Raw genomic sequence first — 7,703 nt, forward strand, 5'->3', positions numbered from 1 at the left:
CGCACCCTCTGACTCTCTCTCTCTCTCTCTCTCTCAGGACTGACGCCGACGACGCACCCTCTCTCTCTCTCTCTCTCTCTCTCTCTCTCTCTCTCTCTCTCTCTCTCTCTCTCTCTCTCTCTCTCTCTCTCTCTCTCTCTCATTTCCCCGCTCTCTATTTTCTTCTCAGAGGATGGGGAGGAGTGCAGCCCCCTCCCCTTGCTCATTGAGTCGAGGAGGGGGGGTGCCATCCCCCTACTCACTGTCTTCTTCATCTTCTTTTTCTTCTTTCCTGCTCACATGTCTCTCTCTATGCCATCGAGGTGGTATCTCATGTAGTAAGCAGGGGCCTGTGTCAAGTTGGGGGACTAGGATCGAACCCCTCTGCCACATGGGGTCACTCTTGTTCTGGTAGGTGTCGGTGTAACCACAGCCCTTGCCTCCTGATTTCAATGGAAGGGATGTCGCCCCTTCTTGCTTGCTCGCTCGCTCTCTGTTCTCTCTTTTTTATAAGGGAGGGGGAGGCCCTCCTTGCTCCCTGCTCTCTCTATCTCTCTCTTTGTTTCAATGGGGTCGGGCTCGACCAGGTAGTCAAGCCCACCTCCCTCTCGGTCGAGGTTGGGGTCGGGATCGGCCTGGCAATTGAGCTCACCCCTCTCTCTGCTTCCTCTTTTCGCAGTGGAGGGGCAAGGCCCCTCCCTATTTCCTCTGATAGCAAGGGAAGGGTCTGCTCCCTTTTCAAGCAGACAAGCAAAATTATATTTAGCTCAAGATTTTTCTTTGCCGAGAAAATGTCGATAACAAGATTTTTGACAATATACATCAATTTGGCCGGCAGTCTTTGTTATTGCATGTGTGTAGTAGAGCAAAATGCAGGATGTTTAATGCTAAGCATCACATGCGATTAAAATGTTATGCAAAAAAGAAACAAGAAAAATATAAATGCAAAAGCATGCAAATCGAGTAAATACCCATGGTGAGTAAGTGATGCAAGCGCATCACATGTTATTTACTTTCTTGCCCACACACTCACTTAGTTGTGGATATCTAAGACTATTTTGCTAGAGTTTGGAGATCATGCTGAGCTTGATTTAAATGTATGGGAATAAAAGTGCTCTTATTTTTGTAGTTTGGATTCTATGTTAGTCATGGTATTAGTTAATGGGATATTAAAGTGTATTTGTTGTAGGTACATGTTTGACATTGTTGTGAAATGAATGGTTGAATGTATTGCAATGTTTGACATGACTATCCATGCTTGCATGAAGTTATTTTTTATATGATTATGCTTATCATGTAATATTGTATCATAAAAACATGTTTTAATTGAATGTATCATGTTTGTGAATATGATTTCATCTTTCTAAATATCCTTGTGATGTGTGTAAATATGATGTGATGGTATTACACATAAAAATATTGAATTATCAATATATGCATAATAGTTCATGAAATTGCATTTTATGTAAAGCATGTTTGTGGTAGAGAGGGAAAGAAAATTTACTCATTAACTAAAGCAAAAAAATTGCTCATCAACAATCACCAAACAAGAATTATTAGATAAATTAGATATTTTTCTTATTGATGCATTATTATGATTCTCTTTTAACTGGTGAAGATAATATCTGTAACATTATAGGATAAAATGACTGCAAACCGTGAATGGATGTACCGTAGGATAGTTGATAATGATGTGTCACTTAAATATATGGATGGTGTTGACAGTTTTATTGAATTTATAACAACAAATGTCAGTACAGTGGATCTCATCGATCGAATCAGGTGCGCCTACACAATGTGTAAGAACAATCGATTTGTAGAACCTTATGGCGTTAGACAACACCTATACATGAAGGGTTTTGTGAGTGGTTATCAGAATTGAATGCTTCACGGTGAAGAATTTTGGAACAATTTTGAAGCATGGGTGGATGTGGTGCACAATAATCCATATGTGGATTTGATGCCGCAGGACCAGAACTGGGTTCTACTATAGGTCCTAGTGATGTACCAACTAGGGTAGAGGAAGAAGCAGCAAACGATGCAGCTAGTAAATTTTATGACTTACTTAGAGATGCTGATGAGCCACTGTGGAATGGTTACGAGAGTCACACTATCTTGTTTGCAGTTTTTCAACTACTGAATTTGAAGTCAGAGTATAATTTGAGTCAATCATGTTTTGATCGTTTGTGCTCTATTGTGAAGACTATGTTGCTCAAAGATGAGAAATTGCCATAAAATTTCTACTGTGCGAAGGTTATGGTCAACGCTCTAGGTATGGGGTATCAAAAGATAGATGTTTATCCAAATCACTGCATGTTGTATTTTAAAGATCAAGAAAATAGCAGATCATGTCCATCATGTGGGCATCCTCAGTTCAAACCAAATATAAGAGGCAATGCTAACACGAGGTTAAAAGAAGTGTCATACAAGTCACTTCGCTACTTCCTTCTCATCCCTAGATTGCAACGATTGTATATGTCTTCGAGAACAGCTAAACACATAAGATGGCATGCAAATAAAGTTCGACATGATGAAGACAAGATCATGCATCATGTTGACACAAAAGCTTGAAAGTACTTTGATCGTACTCATCAGACCTTCGCAATGAAAGTGAGAAATGTTAGGCTCGGTTTATGTACAGATGAATTTAATCTATTTGGGGGTAGATCAACCTCATACTCGTATTGGCCAGTATTTGTCACCCCATACAACCTTCCTCCAAGCTTGTGTATGAAGCATAAAAATCTTTTCTTGTCTCTATTGATCCCTGGTCCGACGTCTCTAGGCCAAAATCTTGATATATATTTAAGGCTATTGATTAATAAACTGAAAATACTATGGGATGATAGTGTTCTCACGTACGATGCCCACAAAAAACAAAACTTCAATATAAAGATTGTTGTTTTCTGGACAATTAGTGACTTCTCTGTGTATGGTATGTTATCTGGTTGGAACACACATGGGAGGTTGGCATGTTTGTATTGCATGGAGGATACAAAATCTTTTAGATTGACGCATGGAAGGAAGTCGTGTTGGTTTGATTGTCACCGTCGATTTCTACCCAGCTACCATTTGTTCCAACGACGAAGGAATGTGTTTCGAGCAGGCAAACTGAAATAGAAGGCTCACCTACATGGTTGTCTAGCATAGAGATTTTAAGATTATTGTGATACTTTCTATATAGACTCATAGATGCATGTAGTCTGACGCCCTTCCTTGGATTCGGGAAGGATCATATTGGACAAAGAAATCTTTATTTTGGAAAGTACCATATTGGCCGACCTTATTGATACGATATAATTTGGATGTGATGCATGTAGAGAAAAATATGTTTGATAATGTGTTTAATACGGTAATAAATGTCAAAGGAAAAATAAAAGATAATCCGAAGTCCCATATGGATTTAAAAGTAATATGTAAAAGACCAAAATTGGAACTTCAAGAGTACAATGGTAAAGTACTGAAACCAAAGGCAAGGTACGTGCTTGGACCAGATCAAGTAAAGCAGGTATGTCAGTGGTTGAGACAGTTGAGATTTCCAGATGGATGCGTCTTTAACATTGCTCGGGCTGTGAAGATAGACGAGGGACAATTATATGGGTTGAAGAGTCATTATTGTCATGTCATTATGCAACGGTTGATTCCCCTAGCATTCCATGATATGTTAGACAAACCTATATGGGGGATATTATCCGAGTTGAGTAGATTTTTTATAACATTGTGTGCATCGAAAGTTGTATTAACTAAGGTAAATAATCTCGAGGATTCTATCGTCACTACTATTTGTCAGCTAAAGAAGATATTTTCGTCAACATTTTTCAATGTTATGGAACATGTGATCATACATTTGCCATATGAACTTAGGGTTGATGGTCCTGTGTAATATCGGTGGATGTGCTCATTTGAAAGGTATATTTTTATTTATACTTTTCTCTTTAATACTATTGAGAATTTATTGTATTACGAGATGTATATTGTTGACAGATGCATATTTGACCTCAAAAAAAGGTTCAGAATAAAGCAAAAATGGAGGGTTCAATTTGTAAGGCGTACACTTTAGAAGAGATTTTAAATTTCTCATATATGTACTTTGAACCTCATATTTCAACATGTTGCACTTGCCCACCTTGTAATGATGATGAAAAACAATTTAATGTGGCTGACAGACTATCAATATTTAAACCACTTGGGCATGTCTTTGGTAGTTGGCGATCAAGACTCTTGGAAGATCAAGAGCAAGACGCATAACAAATCTATATCTGTTTTAATTGCTCAATGATTGACCTCTACATCAAGTAAGTATACTTAATATGTAACACTAAGTTCTATACGTGCGTACATGATTCGGTAATATAAATATTTGTTAAGTGCAGATGATTTGATCTGGAGTTGCGAAGAGAACTTTCACATCTCACTGATTCAGAAGTACGAAAAGAACGTGAAAATAAGTTTGAGGCATGGTTCAAAGAGTTGGTAAGGATGATGACATGCATTCTTTTCGTATAAATAACAATATGTTACTTAATTGGTTGTAATTACAATCATTGTTTATGCTTGTAGGTCCGTCATAGTGATGTTAATGATCAAGGAATATGTGATTTATAAAATGGTCCAACCAAAGTTGTGCAATGTTACAACGAGTATGTCGTAAATGGTTATTGATTTCATTTAAAAGACTATGGTGTAAATAAGTTAACAATGAATAATGGCGTGTGTGTCAAGGGTAACAATTATGGTGAAAATGAACTTGACTACTAGGGTGTTATTGAAGAAATAATGAAGTTGACTTAGGCTTAAATAACATGATAACTTTATTCATGTGTCATTGGTTTGATCCTACAACAACAAGAGTCGATAAAGCCTCAGGCATTGTGGAGGTGAATCATAAATCAAGGTTTGGAACATATAAACCATTCATATTAGTCTCGCAAGCTCAACAAGTTTACTATACTTCATATCTGAATACAAGGAAGTTAGATAAAAATGAATGGTGTGCGGTTTGCAAGGTGAAGTCTAAACTATACCTCAAGTATGATCAGTTACAGGAAGACAAGATTCTAAAGAGGGTGATTACTATCAATCAGATGATATGTATGACTTCTCTTATGGTCACGATATCACACATGGTTTGCATGTCACATCTCCATTGTCCGATGACATACGTATGAAAGAATGTGATCCAAATGCTATACCAAGTAAATGAGCGCCCAATGAAGATGACGACGAAGAGGACGAAGAGAAGAAGGATGAAGAAGAAGAATATGAAAGTCAAACAAGTGATGAGAAAGCATACTCGGGTTAGTAAAATACATCTTATAATACATTCTATGTCACTTTCTCATATGCTCTTATGTTTGTATTTCGGAGACCATGCTAGTCATGGTTGTATTTAGCAGGATATTGGAGTATGTTTGTTGCAGGTACATGTTTGACATTGTTGTGATATGAATGATTTGAATATATTGCAATGTTTGATGTGATTGTATGCATGCTTGCATGAAGTTATTTTTTATTTGATTATGTATCCATGTTCATGGAATTACATATCATATTACATTCCATGCATACTTAGCATGTACATGCACAGTTCATGCATAGTTATAAAATTAATTCATGTAGGACCTTTAAATCTTTATATTTCATGCATATGTCATGTTCATGCTAAGATCAAGAGTTATGTAACTGATCCAAATAACATTTTTATTTGTTAGAATATGGTTTGTGGAGGTCACAGTGGTCGAGCACCCAGTGGTCAAGGATCAAGTGGAGCTCGTGGGACATCATTAGGTAGATGTCTTTGTGTTATATTTAAATATAAGAATTCATTATGTTTTTGCTTATATGTTGATATAAAAATTGTTATTTGTTAATCATCTTTATACGATCTCAGATCAGTGATAGCCAGTCTCAGCATTCATCTACACATAATGCTTCAATAGGTATATCATTTAAATAAATGTACAATTGATTAGTTTATATATGCGTTGTGTGAATTTCTAACTCATTGATCTGTAGATGATGTTTTGCATGTACATGACCCACTTACAGCAACTACTCATACACATCACGAGACAACGTCGAATGTAGAGTCTTCTCAGTCTCACACATGATGACTCATTCAAATAGTGTATATCGATAGTCGACCGTAAGTATTACATTGTCACTTGTCCAATACTTATCTTATAAATAGTGTATATCGATAGTCGATTGCTAATGTGTACCAATTCATGTGCAGCATGAGGTTCGAACCATAAGAAGTAATACGAGAAATTAGAAAGTCACTACTTCAGCATCTACCAGGACCGGTCGCTCAATGGAAAGAGTACCTAAAGGAGGTGTTGAAAGATTATGGTCATCATTCATGATATACAATCGTTTATCATAGATAATGTATTTTATATTTAATTTTTTGCTATAAACATGTGCACTAACTTTCTGAAATTATTTGTAGGCTTTGAATCGCTTTGCGACTGCGAAGGAGGAGCAGAACGCGAGGATAGTGTGGCAAAATGTGACTGTCAATCGATTTGCCGATATATTGTACAATATGAAAACTGCATCAATAAAAGCAGTTGTTGGGATAGATGATTCACTGCAGTGGAAGGTCCATGACCCTTTTACTATCAGGATAGATTATTGGGATGCAATGTGCGATAAGTGGGCGAGCCATGAATTTCAAAACCGCTCAACAAATGTTGTATAAAACTGAACGAAGATGTTTGATGCTCATCTACACACATGTAGTTCTAGGACTTTTGGGAGCTAATAGAAGAAAATGGTAACTCATCAATATATATATATATATGTATGTATGTATTGTCACATTTATAAGTATTTCTGCGTACTTTCTAATTGATTTTTTTATCATTTAACCCTGAAGGAAGTCAAAAAAAGAAGGCATTGTGCCTCACAAGGATGTGTCTGTTAAAACACATAAACGTAAGAGCACAGGACAATTCGTATAAGAGAAGGCGAGAGCGGCAACAATATGTATTTATTGTATTAATAAATATTATAATATATAAGTTACCATGAATTACATTACTATAAACATTGTAATTCTTAATTATTAATTCATACTGTAATCATTACTTTGTAGGAGTCATACATGCAGCAGATGGTAGAGCGATATGACAATGACTCCACTCAGCATCCGCCTTTTGATCCTGCAGCATGAGTGACTGCAACCGGTAAACCCAAAAGGGGTCGTGTGTTTGGGTTTGGGAGTAACATAAACACCACACCAGTCGTTGCCTCCTGCAGTCAGGGCTCTCAGAGTTCTCGCGCCAACATCAACTCCCATCGTCCGATTGACCCTGTTGTTTCTTGGGATGGTGTCTGTCAGCTTCTTCAGGACACAATGCGTGACTTTTTACATGAAGTCCTTTCCAATCTTATTCATAATGAGTTGTGTGACTTTTTTCGGAACAGGAGAACTTTGTTTGCATTCAACATAAGCTCTGGTACCCGTCAGGTATGAATGATTGAATCACTGTGAATTTTTATTGTTAGCATTAGAACACATGTATTCATGATTGAATCACTATAAAATTTTTGACAACCTTATAACACAGATATGCATGATTGAATTACTATGAAAGTTTTTTGACAACCTTAGAACACATATAAGCATGATTTCATCACTATGAAAGTTTTTTTACTGCATTATAACACATATATGTATGATTGAATTACTATGAAAGTTTTTTTACAACCTTAGAACA

The sequence above is a fragment of the Nuphar pumila genome, chromosome 12, assembly GCF_984573655.1.
Source record: "Nuphar pumila chromosome 12, dmNupPumi1.hap1.1, whole genome shotgun sequence".
Classification (NCBI taxonomy): Eukaryota; Viridiplantae; Streptophyta; class Magnoliopsida; order Nymphaeales; family Nymphaeaceae; genus Nuphar; species Nuphar pumila.